This window comes from Mirounga leonina, unplaced genomic scaffold, assembly GCF_011800145.1.
Source record: "Mirounga leonina isolate KUSES-001 unplaced genomic scaffold, KU_Mleo_1.0 Mir_321, whole genome shotgun sequence".
Taxonomy (NCBI): Eukaryota; Metazoa; Chordata; class Mammalia; order Carnivora; family Phocidae; genus Mirounga; species Mirounga leonina.
In genome coordinates, this window is record NW_023270680.1 from 1,447,004 (window position 1) to 1,464,470 (window position 17,467).

The window sequence follows — 17,467 nt, forward strand, 5'->3', positions numbered from 1 at the left end:
TATTCAGATGCATTATTCCTCATGTCAGTGCAGGTGCACTCTTAAATTAGCCTTTTATTTTTTCCCTTAATAAAGACAAATGAAGGACCACAATGCAAATTACTCACAACGCTTTCTAGGTCTTAGGTAACCGGAGGAGCTCATGAAGAGGCATTAAATTAAGCCGATATCTGTGCTAGAAAGTATTTAGCTGAAGACTCTTTTTGTTTTTCTTCACTATGTCACATTAAAACATATATGAAATTTACATACGTTGATGCCAGAATTTTAAAGGCATCAACGAGGTTTTCCATTTGTATGTTTTTTTTTTTTTAAAGATTTTATTTATTTATTCATGAGAGACAGAGGCAGAGGGAGAAGCAGGCTCCCCGCGGAGCAGGGAGCCCGATGCGGGACTCAATCCAGGGACTCCAGGATCATGACCTGAGCCGAAGGCAGTCGCTCAACCAACTGAGCCACCCAGGCGCCCCTCCATTTGTATGTTTTTGTAGTATAGTTGGGAATTATTTTTGAAATGAAAATCAGCAGATAAATCGTCCTCTGCTTACCATCCTCCAAGGATTCTATTTTTCCATATGAATTTAACCTTATTATGGGATAGAATTTCAGCTTGGTGTTTCATCTCTAGAACTACTATTAAATTCCACTATGGGTTATAGGTAAATCCTTGCCTCTAATATAAAAGACCCAACATTTTTTGCTTTGAATAATCTCAAATGCAGTGAATTCACATCTGGGAGCATCTGATACTTCACTTCCTAATCCTGCCCCATTTTTCCACCACAAATAGTTTATTACTAGGAAGCAAGGGGGCTGAGCCTTATTTTGTGTTGAAGTAACAAGGAAACCTGGTAGAGAGAAGGCATAATGGCCCTATGGGCTAGAACATGAAGAAGAAGAAAAAAAGAAGTTTCAGGAATAGGGTAGATTTTAGCACAGCACAGAAAAGTCTGAAAATCCCAAATTCTCTAAGGCAATGATTATCAAACTGCAATCCCAGACCAACATTGAAAGCGCTACCTGGGAGCTTATTAGAAATACAGAATCTCAGACCTTACCCCAGACTCACAGAATCAAAACATGCATTAAAAAAAAATCTCCTGGGGCTCCTGAGTGGTTCAGTTGGTTAAGGGTCCAACTCTTGGTTTCGGCTCAGGTCATGATCTCAGAGTCATGGGACTGGCCCCACATCAGGCTCCATGCCCCTCGGGGAGTCTGCTTGAGATTATCTCTCCTCTCCCCTCTGCCCCTACCCCACATGCTGGCACGCGAGCTCTCTCAAATAAATAAATAAATAAAATCTTTTTTCTTTTTAAGATTTTATTTATTCATTTGACAGAGAGAGACACAGTGAGAGAGGGAACACAAGCAGGGGGAGTGGGAGAGGGAGAAGCAGGTTTCCCGCTGAGCAGGGAGCCCAATGAGGGGCTCCATCCCAGGACCTTGGGATCATGACCTGAGCCTAAGGCAGACGCTTAATGACTGAGCCACCCAGGCACCCCTATAAATAAAATCTTAAAAAAAAAAAATCTCCTGGTCTTTTGTATGCACGTAAACATTTGAGAAACACTGGTGAAAACACCAAGAGTTTTATTCTTCTATGCCTAATGGTCCTGCTTTATTTAGGACTCTTTATAATAGAGTCACCCTAAAGTGTATTTGGACTTAGGAAATACTTGGAACAGAGCTCATGATCACATAGGATAAGGTGGTCATTTATGCTGTTTCTAATTTGGTTTACAGCTTACCCTAATGACTCATTCAAAGAATATTTAATAAACTCCTATGAGCAAGATACCAAGACACGTGTTATAGGAGATACATTTTTTTTTTTTTTACAAAACCTTAATTTTGTGATTGGGAGATAGGCTATCCTCAAAATAGGAAACAATCCCAAGAGCATCCTGTGAGACTCTAACACTCTATCTAGACTTTTTTAGACTCCAACTAGCTGTCATGAAACATAGGCATATTGCTTTAATAAATGTTCCCATTCAACCAAATGTAAAACGCATATGATTATATGGAATTAGATTTGTTCTTTCCTTGTGCACATCTTGCTCTTCATTCAATGAATCAAATGTAAATGCCACATTGAAAATTCAAGGGTAGTTTCAGAAGCTTTCTGCTACATAAATACAACTTCAAAATTTTAAGCATACTGTTGTATGAGGAAAACAATTATGGGTATAGATAGCTGAAAAAATGCTGTACAGAAGCTGCAGATCATCCAGAAGTAAATTCTATCAAGTCAGGCTGAGGCACCTGGGTGGCTCAGTTGGTTAAGAGTCCGCCTTCAGCTCAGGTCATGATCCCAGCACCCTGGCATCGAGGCCCGCATCAGGCTCCTTGCTCAGCGGGAAGCCTGCTTCTCCCTCTCTCTCTGCTCCTCCCCCTGCTTGTGCTCTCTCTCTCTCTCTCTGTCTCTGTCTCAAATAAATAAATAAAATCTTAAAAAAAAAAAAAGTCAGGCTGTAGTACCTTGTCTCTCTACTGGCCAAGAGTAATCTGCTCTCCTATAAACCAACCAACCGCTACTGATTATGGAACAGTTACTACGTAACAAACACTGAGATATAAAAGTATAGAATACAAAACTTCTCCTCCAGGAATTACAGTCCAGACCCATAGAAACAGAGATGCACGCAGAAGTGATGGTCAAGATTGTATAGAGATCTCAAACAAGGGGCACACACAAGCCTGCAGAAGTTAACTTTGGCCGTAAAGGATCAGATGAGCTGCAGGGCAGGTAAAATTTGAGCTGGGTGTTGAAACTCAAAATGAGTTTAACAAAATGACAGAATCCATTACTGTCTTGAGTAAAAAGAGTCTCCCTCACCCATAGTTCTCATGCTGCTTTTCCCAAAAGAAACATTTTCTTGGGACTCTCGTATCAGAGATCTGATTCTAAGGTCCAAATCTTGTTAGTCTACTAGGTTAGCTTTACTAACCGTCCAATAAAGAAAACGATCATTTCTGGATGATTACTTGGCTAAGCTGCATGGGGCTTTGTCTGTTTATCTGGCAAAATGTTAATGTATTAGCTTCATTTCATTATCCTTGTGAATTTTTCCTTCCTGCTTTGGCCTAGCAAAATTCCAGCTGAAAACAGTAACATGAAACCATGCAGCAACATCCCCTCTTTACTGTCTCTTTGCTGTGCCCTCCAGAGCCACACTCTTCAAAAACAGGGCTTTAAAAATGTTGTTGGCAGATGGATTAACTAAAAGAACAATTCTCTCTAGCTCATCTTTTTAGCTTACAAGCAGAGAAAGTAACAGTGAAAGAAGAAGTAAGGAAGGCTGGGATTTGAGTACCAGTTGGAGTATTTTTACTATTAGTAATATACATTTTTGTTTACCAGTCAACCTAACCTACTTGGAGGCCAAAGTAAAAAGCAGGGGCCTCTAACACTATGCCAAAAATAATTTTCAAAAGGTTAAAAACATGATCTCATATCAATATAAAACAAACATGAGCCCAAAAGTTTTATTCAACTCATTAGATCATGAGGGAAATGGCAAGACTGGGTTCAAATGAGAATCTGAGGGGCTAGGTATTGATAACAATACAGGAATGTTAGGATAAGATGACGAGGTTATATTTAAAACTAGCGAATGTCCCACAGGGCCATAAGCCACAACCTCTGGAGTTATCTTTCCCACTGGACAGAAATTATTTGCATCTTTAAGCAGACAAGAATCTACAAGTTAACCTCTGCTCCTACAGAGTTGTCCGGTAACCCAGTCAACAGCCAGTCAAAGGAGGAAGCCCGGCAGGGCACTGGAAGAGCACCAGGCAACCTCTTGCATCTACTGCAAATTCTGAGTAATTCTTCTGACACTCAGAAGAGACTCTCAAAAGGTAACGGCAAAGGTCCACCATCATAACGGAATAGTATGCAGATCTTTATAACAAGGTGACATTGGACCAATTATGAAAGAACACTGGTAGGAGCAGGTACTCATTCTGCACAGTCTGAAGAAACAAGAGTTAAGTAATAACACAGCTCAGGGAAGGAGGGCACAAAAAATGTTCCAGTGAACACTAATGAGCACAGAGGTCGTCTACATGGCAGCCTCCACGATCTGGAGCCCAGGCGAGAGGCACCCAGATATAAGTTTAAAGGGTAGTTAAGTCCAATATTAAATTCTAACACACTCTTGCTCATCTGGAAAATGCTGGGCACAGTCATACACCAGTGGGGAGACACCACCGGAGAGGAATACATAACCCACAGAGTACAGGGCCACTTGGTTGTAGCATTTCGCACTAGAAACCTCTGAAGGCATTAGTCTCACAGCAAAGTCCAATAAATCATATTTCTGTAAATGTCGATTATGAAAAATCTTAAACTGTTCAATAAACTCTCTTCAAGAAAGTATGCAAGTATACAATTCAAACATACTTCCATGAAAAATATTTCTAAATGTAAAAGTGCTGTTATTTAAAGAGAACAAATCAATTCAACCTCTTGATTGAATACATACTAAGTGCAGGATATGTTATTTGGCCGAGGTGAATTAATAGGAATAAGATATTGTTCCAGCTTTCAAAAAGCTTATAATAGGGAAGGTATCTCTGCAAACACATGGGAGCTCCCAGGAAAGGACGAGTGATGCAGACCTGAGTCACAGCAAGTCAGGGAGGGCTTCCTGGAGAAAGCAACATCTGAGTTGGGCCTTGAGGGATTCAGCATTCATTTGACTGGAAAATCCCCTGAAAGGAATGACTATGAATAGATTAAAGGTTGCTCTAATATTTTTTCTTAAAATTACTCCAATTACGTAGAAAAACATATGTGATACAACAGAGGCAAGTGACAAATTGAAATAAAAATATTAAGAAAAACAGAACCACGTTATGGACAATTCACAAAAGAAACAGAAATGGCCGATGAATGTCTGAAACTGTATTTGATCCTGTAAATAATCAAAGAAATGCAAAGTAAAATGAGATGCCATTTTGCACAGAGCAGCATAGCAAAGATTAGAGAGAAGATAATACTCTGGGTCAGCAAGTGCATAAAGAAACAAGTGCTCTCGGGGCGCCTGGGTGGCTCAGTTGGTTAAGCGTCTGCCTTCGGCTCAGATCCTGATACCAGGGTCCTGGGATCAAGTCCCACATCAGGCTCCTTACTCAGTGGGAGTCTGTTTCTCCCTCTCCCTGTGACCCTCTCCCTGCTTGTGCTCTCTCTCAAATAAATAAATAGATAAATAAATAAAATCTTTAAAAAATAAATAAAAAAAAGAAACAAGTGCTCTCATATACTGTTACTAGTTAAACTGGAACACTTCCTTTAGAAATGAATTTCCACTCTGAAGACCCCATCACAAAAGTAGACAGCAATACAAAGATTGCATCTACATGAATATCTTCGAAACACTGAAATAATCTTTAAAAGGACAAAGCAAAGAAAGAAACATCCAACAATTGAAAATTGGTCAAATTATGGATCCATGAAGTATCATGTGCCATTAAAAACTATAATCATATAAAAGTTAATGATGTGAGAAAAGTTACAAAATATTAAGTGTGAGAAAATCATGTTATAAAACTCTTGTCAGTCTGTATGGTCCCACTATTGTTTTTAAAAAACAGAAGAAAAAAAGGATCTTGGTTTTCCTGTGTCTTTTCAGATTATGCCTTTAGGTCTCATCTCCCACATTTAATAGTGATCTAATTCTAAGCCAATGCATCCTTTTTTCCTTATGACAATCTCTGGAATCAACTAGTAAAAGTCATTGTTTTTAACTATTATAACGCTTAAGAAAATCTGAAAGATGTACAGTATACCAATAAAGTTAATATAGCTTTTAATTTTCTTTATGTCTGCAATAAACATTACTTTAAAATCAGAATATCAATTATTTACAAAGTGAAAAAAATGGTCTTATTTTTATGTTTTAAAAAGATTTTATTTATTTATTTATTTGAGAGAGAGAGAGAGAGAGGGCGTGAGAGTGGGGTGAGGGGCAGAGAGAGAAGCAGACTCCCCGCTGAGCAGGGAGCCCGACGCAGGGCTCGATCCCGGGACTCCAGGATCATGACCTGAGCCGAAGGCAGACACTTAGCTGACTGAGCCACCCAGGTGCCCCCAAAATAGTCTTATTTTATTTTTTTAATTTAATTTTTTTAAAAAATATTTTATTTATTTATTTGAGAGAGAGAGACACGGCGAGAGAGGAAACACAAGCAGGGGAAGTGGGAGAGGGAGAAGCAGGCTTCCCGTGGAGCAGGGAGCCCGATGCGGGGCTCGATCCCAGGACCCTGGGATCATGACCTGAACCGAAGGCAGATGCTTAATGACTGAGCCACCCAGGCACCCCAAAATGGTCTTATTTTAAATAGCAATAACACTTTTACGAATTTAGGTCTAAAGAATTAACCACAGATGACACAGAAAAATCTGTGTGCTGGCACCATCTTAGCCCATGTCTACGAGGTTTATAAAGCTAGCAGGCTAAGACTTCATTAGAGAGGGGAACGGGAAGTCAGAAGAGCATACACACAGGTGCACCACAAGCCTGGTCTCACAGGACGTCTTCGGTGCATTCACAGCAAGCACTGCACCGAGGAGCAGTCCATTTTGGGGGAGAAGGGGAAAATAAGTTACATGCTAGTCCCCTTCCCTTCCCGAACTGTCATCAGTCAGAGTCAGCCCCAGAGGGCATTCGGCCCCTAAATTTCCAGGCTGTATTACCTGGCCTCTTTAGGCAGTTAGTGGGGAGGCCAGGAGGCAGGCACAGTAGATGGGCTTTCGCGGGAGGTCGGTGCTGGGGGCTCCCCCATTTGTACGGCTCTGGTAGCAACAGCTATGAGCTGGGCCTACCAGCGCAGAAGCAACGTGAGGCAGCGCTAGTGATGCTCCTGTCCAGAAGGTAAGTGGCCAAGGAGGGGGTGTGTGTGTAGGGGGTGAAGTAGGCATGGCCATGTGGATCGCGGTATCGTGGACGACACAAAACAGCATGGCACAGCCAACCCCTTGCAACATGTGGATCTACTCGTATCCTCTTATGACAGCCAGATCTCATATGAAAATAAGATGCCCTCACTTCTCCACAGGAAGAAATGAAAATTAACCTAGTTTGAAGATTTTATTTATTTATTTGACAGAGAGAGAGAGACAGAGCACAAGCAGGGGGAGCAGCAGAGGCAGAGGGAGAGGGAGAGGCAGAGGGAGAATCAGGCTCCCGCAGAGCAGGGAGCCCGATGCGGGGCTCGATCCCAGGACCCCGGGATCATGATCTGAGCCGAAGGCAGAAGCTTAACGACTGAGCCACCCAGGCGCCCCCAGTTACTTCTATTTCAAACGCACTATTCACATGTAATCCTATGTATGAATATTCTTGTATAGTCAAGAATCCTCTGTAATAAAAGAATACCTGTATCTCTGGCATCAGTTAGATTTTCATACAATGAACTTGAACAGACAAATCTGTATTTGGTAATGTAGTTAGAATTTTAAGTGAGATGAAGCCTATCACCCTATAAATAATTAGTACACTAAGATGGACTTAGAGGTCGGAGAGACCTCAGAGGTCAACTGGTCAGAAAAAAACAAAAGAATAAACTAAGTCACAGTGAAGAAAACTCCCCAAACAGACTTCAGGAAATTCTGGGCTGTATTTGAGATGTAAAGACATGAATTATGTGACTATCCATAAATATTTCTTAATCTTTTAAAAGAGATCCTTTAAGAAACTTCAAAATAAATTAATGGAATCCAATAATTTAAAACTCAAGTGCTGTTATTTCTACAAGATCCTGGGTTATACGTTCATTTGTTCATTGGAAGAAAAATCACATTTTCATTTCTTATATTTTATTTATATTAGCAAGCACTTCAATATTAATTCAAATATCTATCCATTAAATGCAAAAATGTTAATGTAATATTAAAAATGAAATTTAAATGGAAGCAAGGGACTATCACATTAAGGTTCCCATGGCAACTCTCACTACACTTTCCAGCTTCTGAATTGTAATATGGTCATTTATTACAGGCTCATATCAAATATAATTTTGCAAATATTTAAAGATGTATAGGTTAATTCATGTCAATTCAAGACTTCAGATGCAATGTAATATATCAGGCTACGGCTACTCTAAATATTAACCCATATTCTCAATTTAGACGTATCTATATAAAATACGTGCAAACTTCCTAAATTTTGAGTGATTTGTTAGCACTCACAGGAAGCACAGCATTTTGCTATCCCCATCACAGCTGAAATCTGAACTTTGTGTTAAATACTAACATAGGTAGGTCAAGTGCCTTCCTCTTTAGCTTAGCAAGAGTTTGAAATTACAGATTAATAATCTTGCCGTACTAGGCAAAATGTAAATTCATTAGCTCGCACAAGTTAGAAGTCCAGGAACCGAATAATGCAGGAGATCAAATGATACTGCCAAAGCCTCACCTTTATGATCAGCTCTACTGTTTCCCACAACCTTCAGCAGGACATATTAATATACTGAGAACTCAAAAAAGTAAACATCCTTTAACCTAGCAATATCTCTTTATTTACCTAAAGGAAAGAATTGGACCCCTACAAAGCTGTATGTATAAGGATTTAGAAAAATATATAAACAATCTAGATGTCCATCACTAGGAGTGGGTTAAGCAAACAATGATACACAGAGCTTTGGAAATGATTAGATCAGTATGTACCAATGTGGAAAGGTGTCCACAGCATGCTGTTAACAAGTATGTGTGTACAGCAAAGAAAAGAAAAAAAAAAAACAAAACGAACAAAGCAAAAACAAAAGCCAAAACACTATCTCAAAAACAATGTGAATACATCATAAAGACCGGTCCAGAATAGTCCAGAATATTAATAATAGAGATCATTGGATGATGGGATTATGACTGATTTCTTGTTCAGATGAATATAATTAGAAAATAACATATAAAATGTAAATACGTATACCTGTTGTTACGGTGTGAGATGCCAAGATCCTCCTCCACCGAAGGCAGGAGTATAAACTGGTATAAACCTTCTTGAGACATTTGATAACATGAAAACATTGCAGCAAATGTATTTCCATGTTCTGTTTTAAAAAAATAATTGGAAGGTGTCTAGGTGGCTCAGTTGGTTGAGCATCTGACTCTTGCACTCAGCTCAGGTCTTGCTCTCAGGGTTGTGAGTTCAAGCACCATGTTGGGCTCCTTGCTGGGTGTAGAGCCTACTTAAAAATAAATAAATAACTGGCACATTGGAAACCCCCAATTCAAAATGATTAGTAAACATCTGCAAAAGGGAATGCCATGTAGCCTTTACATCTCATACTGTAGAATATTTCTATGGGAAAATACTATTGATAACATGTCAGATCAAGATGCTCTTAGCTACAAATAGGAAACCTCGACTCAGTTTAAATTCTAAAATTTCTGGATAATCACAGCCGTTGAACCTATCTATTCACCTCTTAATTCCTCCTGAAATCTGGCTGAACTGTCAGAAAAGGGGGTGCAGTCAAAACCCGGAAAGATAAAGCAAGGAGGAAAGACAACAGGAACACGATCTCCGATCCCTGAAGCTAGAAGGCTGGTGACTGGGGGAGGCCTGTGGACCCAATAAACAGAGGACATGGAAGCCTCAGCAGGCAACCCACAGACATGCTGATTTTCCCATCAGAACTCAAAAACTGCTCAAGAATGGGCATGTTTGGAAAGTGGGAGTACAGTAGAAGAATTCATGTGCGAAATGAGAACCCAGGTATCCCTAAGAATCAAAACCTACTTGCAGATTTTAGAGGCCAGCGACCCTCCCACAATCACCAAACTTTTCAAAATGTGGAGGCCAGAGCACCCTTTCCAGCTGCGCCTTTGTGTGTATGTTATGATTACTGTAATGTACGATAATGACCTGAGGCTTATTAAAAATGAACCTTAATGAACTGGATAGAACATCGACAAATCTCATTCTGCTGCTTCCTTCCTTTTCTTTCTAATCTTAGCATATACTGTTTAGTTTTGCTTGTCTTTGAACCTTATTTTAAAAAGAATGTGCACATTAAAACTTATGAGTGTTCACAGCAGCATCATTCATAACAGCCCCAAACTGGAGGCAACCCAAATGTCCGTACTGATGAATGGATTTTTAAAGTGGCATATTCTCAAAACGGAATACTATAAGGCAATACAAAGTAACAGAGTACTGACTCATGTTGCAACATGGTTGAATCTTGAAAACATGATGCTTTGTGAAAGAAGCCCACAAAAGACCACATATTGTGTGATTCTATTTATATGAGAGGCCCAGAATAGGGAAATGCATGGAGACAGAAAGTAGATTAGTGGTTGCTAGGGGCTGAGGAGAGAGGGTATGGGTTTTTCTGGGGGGAGTGATGAAAATTTTCTAAAATTAAACAGTTGCACAACTCTGGATATACTAAAAACCACCAAAGTGCAAATTATATTTCAATAAAGCTATCAAAAAAACAGGTATTATACTGAATATGTTCTTTGGCAATATTTTAAGAAAATTTAACATTATGCTTAAAAATTTATCCAGGGGCGCCTGAGCGGCTCAGTCCGTTGAGTGGCCGACTCTTGGTTTTGGCTCAGGTTGTGATCTCATGGTCTTGGGATCAAGCCCTGTGTTAGGCTCAGTGTTCAGCGGGGAGTTTGCTTAAACACTCTCTCCCTTGGCCCCTCTTGCACTCACGTGTGTGGGTGACCAAAATAAATAAATCTTTAAAAAACATATTTATCTAATGTTTATGTACTTGCAGTAGTGCATTCAATTTTAACACTGCTGAGTGCTTCGTGGTATGAATAAACTATCATCTGTTTATCCATACTATGGTGAATGGATGTTTTAGTGGATTCTGGCTTTTGCTGTTAAAAACAATGCTAAGTATTTATACATCTTTCCTGATGCATATAAACACGAACTTCTCCAGGACATATACCAGAGTAAAGGGTGTAGGTGTTTAGCTTGATGAAATAATGGCAAATTAGTTTCCCAAGTGCAGCACCATCACGGGCTCACATTGCCATCAGCACTTAAGTCTGTTGCACATCTTCACTGCTTGCTACCGTCAGCCTTTTAAGTTTCTGTCCTCCAACTACGGAAGAAATGACATCTGACTGAGATCTTCGTTTGTATTCCAAATGAACAATGAGACTGAACCTCATTTTATGTTTTTTGATCATTCCCATTTCTTCTGTGAAATGCCCTCAAATCAGTTTTGCCCATTTTTCTTTTCATTAAATTTTCCTTATTGTGTGTATACCATATATTCATAGAGTATCATACACATATAAAACAAATTAGGAAAGTTAATGAATAGAAAAATATATACAACGTATATGTGTATATTCATATGATGCATATATGCAATTTGTTTTGGATACCGAGCACGTTCACATGGATTGCAAATATACTTTGTTTGTAGCTTGTTACTTTATCTTTCGATGCATAAAAAGTTTTAATGTCAAATTTATTTATTTTTAAGATTTTATTTATTTTTTGACAGAGAGAGACGGCGAAAGAGGGAACACAAGCAGAGGGAGTGGGAGAGGGAGAAGCAGGCTTCCCGCGGAGCAGGGAGCACGATGCGGGGCTCGATCCCAGGACCCTGGGATCGTGACCTGAGCTGAAGGCAGATGCCTAATGACCGAGCCACCTAGGCGCCCCTCAAATTTATGTTTTTGCATTAGTTATTTTTTTGTCTGTTTGAAGTACTTCCCTATAATATCACAAATATATTCTCATATTCCCCTGTGGTTTTTAATCTTTTGCCTTTACATTTATGTCTTTAATCACTGAAATGGATTCTTTTAATATTATATAAGGATCCAGGTTTTTTCCATATGTATCATCTATTCATGCTACAATTTGAATAGTCCATCTTTTCCACAATGATTTGCTCCTTTTGACATGTATCAAGCTCCATTCCTGGGTGGGTTTGTTCTGGAGCTCTTTCTGGTCTACTTGTTTATCTCTGTACCAATAACATTACTTCAATTACTTTAGCTATAGAACATCTTTCCATATAATAGGATAAGTCTCCCTACCTCAGTCTTAGTTTGGAACACAGAGCAGCCTTGGAAGGGCAGTGTTCAGACCTCCCTTTGAGAGGGGATATGCCACCACTCACTGGTGGAGTTGACAGCCTCCAGCTAAAGCACCTTCTGGATCTGCTGCAGCATTTGAGCTGAGGTAATGCTCTTCCCAGGCAACTCGCCAAGGCCTGGCCATTTCTGCCCGACGAGGGACTCCCCTACCATCTCTGTACTGGGGCTCCCTGTTGATCAGGCCAAGACTTTCTCAGAGCTCTGCTACCAGGCTGAAGTTCCTGCTGCCAATTCTCCTTCCTTCCCCCCTCTGCCCACCAGTGTCACACCTGCATCTCAGCCTGAAGGCTTTCCCCGCCAAATCCTCCTCTTCCCTTTCTTTCACATTTTATACTTCTAACCACATTTTAGCCTCTGTCTCCTTAAGACCTGAACTGATACAAGGGTCTTGACTATTTTTGATGCCTTGCTCTATTCGATTCAAGAATCAGATTGCCAAGTTCCAAAATGAAGACAAAAACAAAACGACTTTGATGGGATTTTGACAGGAATAACACTGGATGGGTTTATCCACTGCAGAACTGATAGCTCGAAAATACAGAGTGTATGTATGAAGCTGGTATCTCTCGCCACTTATTTAGGTTTTCTTTAAAGCTTCTTTAAATATAGCATTATAATTTTCTCAGGGTCTTGTGAATTTTTGAGATTTCTAGGGATCTCATATTTCTAGTTATGACTGAAATTGTAAATTTTTAAACTATTCTAATTCTGCTAGTATTTAGAAAAAAATTAATCTTTTTTTTTTTTTGAGAGAGAGAGAGAGAGAGTGCTGGGGGGGCGCCGGGTAGGAAGAGAGGGAGAAAGAGAATCCTGAGCAGGCTCCTTGCCCAGCGTTGAGCCTGACATGGGGCCCAATCTCACAACCCTGAGATCATGACCTGAAGTGAAACCAAGAGTTTGATACTCAACCAAATGAGCCATCCAGCTGCCCAGAAAAAGTTAATCTTTTAACTAGCAAATTTGCTAAACTATTAATTCTAATAGGTTTATAGACAATTTTAGGTTTCCATATTACACAATCATACAATTATGAGTTTTGTCTCTTCCTTACGCCTTTTATTCCTTCTCCTTGCCTTGCTGTGCTGACACTTTCAGAGCAACGTTGAGTACGAGCGATCGCAGGCATTCTTGTTCTGTTGATTTTAAAGGGAATCCTGCTATTTCACTATTTAATAATGTTTACTATGGGATTTTTGTAGAGACCTTTTATCTGCTCAAGGAAATTATCTTCTATTCTATGGTAAGAATATCATGAAAAGATGTTGTATTTTATTAAAAGCTTTTTTTTTTTTTTTTTTAAGATTTTATTTACTTGACAGAGACACAGCGAGAGCAGGAACACAAGCAGGGGGAGTGGGAGAGGGAGAAGCAGGCCTCCCGCGGTGCAGGGAGCCCGGTGTGGGACTCGATCCCAGGACCCTGGGATCATGACCTGAGCCTAAGGCAGACGCTTAACGACTGAGCCACCCAGGCGCCCTATTAAAAGCTTTTTTGTGTCTGAAATAATCACACTGTTTTTTACTTTTAATCTGTGAAATTTACACTGATATATTACCATGAAGATACTGAATCCTATAAAATACTTTTCTACATGGTCTGAGATCTTGTTTTTCCCTTTAATCCAGTTTATGTGGTAAATTATACTGATTGATTTTCAAATGCTAAACCAATCTGTTTCTGGGATAAATCCAACTTGGTCATGACGTAGTATCCAATTTCTATTTCATTGAATTGTTTGTTGATTGTGTTCAGTATTTTTGCATATATGTCCTTCAGTAAGAAGGGCTTGTAATCTCCCCCTCATATGTCTCTGTCCAGTTTTGGCATCAAAGTGTTGATACCCTAATTAAATGAATTGGAATCTGACTCTGACCCTCTTTTTTCTATTGTCTGAAAGAGTTCACATAAAATTGACACCATTCTCCCTTCAAATGCTTGATAACTCATTGGAGAAACCATCAAAGCCTGGAGTTTCCTTAGGGGTCTTTTATTTCCGGTCCAATTTCTTTAATAGTTAAAGACTATTCAGGCTTTTAAAATGTCTCCTGTGCAGGCTTTAATAAGCTGTTATTTTTCTATTAGTTTGCCCATTTTACCCCTTATCAAAAATCTTGAACACGAAATAATTACTAATAACTTATTTTTTGAAGGTCAGTAGAATCTGCAGAGGTGTCCCCTTTTTCATTTCTGATATTGGTTATTTGTGCCTAGCCAGGGGGTTACCAATTTGATTAGCCATTTCAAAGAAATAACCATTGCCTTTGTTGATCCTTTATTACATTTCCCCTTTTATTAATTCCTGCTTTTATTATTACATTTCTTCTACACAGGGAAGGGGATTTAATTTGCTATTCATTTTCAAGTAAATGCTTATTTAGCTCATTTTTTAGACTTTCTTCTGATCTAATATAAGGATTTAAGGCTGTAAATTTCCCCCTAAATATTGTCAATGGAGAACTTACTCTGTGATTTCAATCCTGTGAACTCTGTTGACAGATTTATGGCCCAGTATAAGGTCACTAAAAAATGTTATAATCACGCTAGAAAATAATGTGTTCTGCACTTGGTGGGTGGTACGACATGTGTTGACTGTGTTCAGTCTTCAGTATGCTTACTGCTTTTGCTCCTTGTATCAAACACTAGGGTGTTAAAATCTACCCATGATTCTGAATGGACTCCTTTACACTTCTGTAAACTTCATATTATCCTGGTGAACTAAAAGATTTATCAATTTTGTTACTAATCTTTACCTCTAGTAAAGATACTTTCCAGCTTAATATCTTCGGATATTAATATACATAGATCAGTCTTCCCTTCACTCATGTTTGAGGATCTTTTTTCCATTCCCTTAATATCATTTCTTGTATTCTTATGTCTAGAGGTCTCTTTAAAATAGCAAATATGCATTTTAAAATCCAGTCTGAAAATGTATGTTAAACCAGAGAACTTAGTCCATTTAAATATAATTATTGGTATACATGGACCCAGAGTCTGAACACTAACTCCACTGGCCCCCACTCCCACGCCCCATGTTGTTCTTCCTAAGTACTCTAGGTCTGTAGGAGTTGTGTATGTGTGCCTGTTTTGGATAGTGCATTTGAGAATGCACTTTTAGAAATAATTTGAAGGCTCAGATGATATTATCATCCTCCTCAGAGAACTTTTGTTTTGGTTGGGATATGGGGGCACTAAAAATCTGAGACCACTTTAACCTACCCTCCACCCAGACTTAAGTTACCAACACTGTGCCATTCTTGTTTCTTCTATACACCCTAGTTCAAGTTTTTAAAACAGATTTTGAGAAATTTTCAAGGCTTGTGATTTTTCAAACCACCCAGATGATGAGAGGCCAAGATGTGGCCTGTGCAAGGCTGATCTACTTCAATTTCACCCTTAATCCTAGGACTCCACCAAGCAGGGTTCCTAGTGAGGGGAGTGGTTTACTAAGGCTCCCCGGCAAAGTGACACCAACAAAGTACAGTGCGCTCTCAGACCCTTCAACTGACATCGGGATGTCCTTCCTCTTCTGAACCTTCATCTGGTAATTCCTCACTAACTGGTTAGCTCTTTGATACCTTAAATATAAATGTGTGTTTTATCCAGTTGTTTTTGTTTGGTTTGCTTTACATGTTCTGCTAGTACTGGAAGTAACTCTGGGAGAGTTCAAAGTATTAGTTCAACAATGATTATGTATTTTTCAGTTTCTCTTTTTTTTTTTTGAGTGTTTTGATAAGAGGTGTCCATTGTTTTCAAATTTATTGATATAAAGTTGTTAATATGCTAAAAAAAAAAACCTCTGCTCTATTCAATTATGTTCTTATTCATTCCTAAAAACTGAGCTCTTGCTCATTTGACTTTGTTGTTCCTGTTTTGTTTTCTATTTCATTAATTTCTACTGTTTTCTCCTATGTCCTTTGAGTTGTTTTTTTTTTTTAAAGATTTTATTTATTTATTTGACAGAGAGAGAGACAGCGAGAGCAGGAACACAAGCAGGGGGAGTGGGAGAGGGAGAAGCAGGCTTCCCGCTGAGCAGGGAGCCTGATGCGGGGCTCGATCCCAGGACCCTGAGATCATGACCTGAGCCAAAGGCAGATGCTTAACAACTGAGCCACCCAGGCACCCCTCAAGTGCTTACTATTTTCTTTACTCACTATTACTTCTTACATCTCAGACCTTCTGTGATAATATTCCTCCTTCTTGAAGTTTATCTTTTAGAAGTTCCTTTAGTGAGGCAATTTTGGTGGAAAATTCTGTTTTTGTTCATCTGAAAATGTCGGTCTTTTACCCTCATTCTTAGATAATCCATAAAGCAGAGTGTCTGCATCAAAATTTCCTGGAATGGTATTAATAATACCACATTTGATAGTTGAAGGCTGAAAACTGTATACAAAGGAAGCAATAAGGTAAGCACTATCTTAGTTTTGTATTGCATTTATCAGATGAATGTCTGGAATACCTTTCATGTGCAATTTTCTTTCACTAGATTCTCACAATGATTCCAAGAAGTTCACCCCCTTTTTACAGGTAAATGGAACACTCTGAAGATTTGTAAGCCCTCACTCCATTATTCTGGTTCTAACCAGCACCCCTGTATCTGGTATCTGTATAACTTAGGATGTACCATTTCTCTTTCCCTGTAAGTCTCATTCTTTTTATAAGTATTAAATTTTCTGTAGTGTTCAAGAAATCCCATTGGTATAAGTTTTAGTTTAAAAGAATTTTTTATTAACCAGGATTCTTAATTCCTTCCAACACGTCAGATAACAAATCTTTTTAAGATAACTAAGTCTTTGGTCTGACACATTAATATATAATTGAAAATTTAAGTTAATATAAAAGTTCATTAATTTTTAATCATGTTCCCTAAGAATAAGTTATAAATCTGTGAACAAGTCCATTAAGTTAATATTTCATTTATATAGATGAGAAATGGAAACAAGGATAGAATTCTGCTAAGAGTTGCTTAGTTTTTCATACATGCGTGTTGACGCATATACCCAGAGCTAGACCAGGGAAGATAATGGAATTTCTTATCTTTTCCAAACACCTAAAAAGAGATGGAACTTAGAGCAGACCAAGAGATTTATCTTATTTTTTAAGATTTTATTTATTTAAGCGTGTGTGCACGCACACACACACTCCCACTGAGCAGGGAGCCTTGGGCGGTGGGGGGGGCGGGAATCCCAGAACCCCAGGATAACAACCTGAGCCCAAGGCAGACGCTCAACCGACCGAGCCACCCAGGCACGCCAAGAGATTCTCCGTCTTACTGATCACACACTTATCCAGGGGGAAACCAGCATATTCCTCCAACATACAAATATTTATAAATTACTTACACGTAACATGTAATAAAAACCACAAAAATACAAAGCGAAA